The sequence below is a fragment of the Mastomys coucha genome, unplaced genomic scaffold, assembly GCF_008632895.1.
Source record: "Mastomys coucha isolate ucsf_1 unplaced genomic scaffold, UCSF_Mcou_1 pScaffold6, whole genome shotgun sequence".
NCBI classification, from domain to species: Eukaryota; Metazoa; Chordata; class Mammalia; order Rodentia; family Muridae; genus Mastomys; species Mastomys coucha.
In genome coordinates this window covers 9,639,831-9,641,440 of record NW_022196912.1, presented here as the reverse complement: position 1 = coordinate 9,641,440, position 1,610 = coordinate 9,639,831, and positions in this window count along the sequence as shown.

The window sequence follows — 1,610 nt, the reverse complement described above, 5'->3', positions numbered from 1 at the left end:
TTCCTGTGACAACCTGACCATGTTTTGGGGAGGACTGTGGAAGGACTTTGCAACTTTGAGCTAGAAGAACCACTGGTTGTTAAGAACTCTGTGGGATGTTCTGAGGGAGCTTGGAAGATCGTGTTGAGCACAATGCAGAGATGGAGGCCTGGCTTGTGAAATTTCAGAGGGAAGATTAAAGACTCTTATCAGGGCCATGTTGTTTTGATTGTGAAGATTCTGTGGTTCTGGTTAGCTGGGCTGAAGTATCAGCTGTGATTAACAAGATACCAGAACTACTAAAGTGAAAACTTTACATTACTGGGACTTTTGATGCTGGTTAGCTGGAGCTAAGAAATTAGCGGTGATTAAGAAGAGACCCACATCAATGAGGTGACATCTTCTGGGAAGTGTTTTCTGAGAGCACAAAGAGGTTGTGCTCCGGAGATAGTCAAGGTTGTACCTTGTGCTGCTGCAGCAGGACTTGGTAATGTGTAAGAGTCACCCAGGTGGTACTGGTTTTGACAGCACGAAGGGGTCATGAAGAGCAGATGAGGCTCGGCACAGTGAAGGTGTAGCCTCAGTTTGCAATTGATGGCCCAGGACTGAAGGTGTCATGCAAAGTAGTTGAGGGTTGGCACCATGAAGACAGTCTATGGGAGGCTATTGGTAAAGCCTAGTTACAGCAGTGTTTTGGAGATGCCAGTACCATGCAATGACCACCAAGGACAGCAGCAGCAGGCATCTGGAGCCCAGAAGACAAGCTGTGTGCTACAAAGGGCAGAGCTGGAGGGGGTGACTCAAGGTAAGTTGGATTCCAGACATTGGTTTTGCTTTTGATTGTGACTGTGCCCTGATATTTTTCCCTCTTGAAGGAAGAACGTATTTTAGTGGAGCCCACAGTTAAGAGACTTTGAATTTTAAAAGATACTGGACATTTTAAATAGATTGAACTTTAATATGTAAAGACTGTGGGACTTTAGATCTTGGGGATAAATAAGAAAGTAAGGGTTTATGCTTAATAGTGATGTGTTTGTGTGTCAAGTTGACAAGGGGTCAATTGTACTGGCTGGTTTTGTGTGTCCACTTGACACAGGCTGGAGTTATCACAGAGAAGGGAGCTTCAGTTAGGGAAGTGCTTCCATGAGATCCAGCTGTGGGGCATTTTCTCAATTAGTGATCAGGAGGGTAGGGCCCCTTGTGGGTGGTGCCATCCCTGGGCTGGAAGTCTTCGGTTCTACAAGAGAGCAGGCTGAGCAAGCCAGGGGAAGCAAGCCAGTAAGGAACATCCCTCCATGGCCTCTGCATCAGCTCCTGCTTCCTGACCTGCTTGAGTTCCAGTCCTGACTTCCTTTGGAGATCAACAGCCATGTGGAAGTAAGCCAAATAAACCCTTTCCTCCCCAACTTGCTTCTTGGTCATGATGTTTTGCAGGAATAGAAACCCTGACTAAGACAAATGGTCTAAGCCTCTAAAACTGTAAGCCCACCCCAATTAAATGTCATCTTTTATAAAAGTTGTCTTGGTCATGGTGTCTCTTCACAGCAATGAAACCCTAAGACACAGGGCTTCTCTGTGTAGCCCTGCCACTCTATCTATAGACCAGGCTGCCTGGAACTCATAGAGACCCA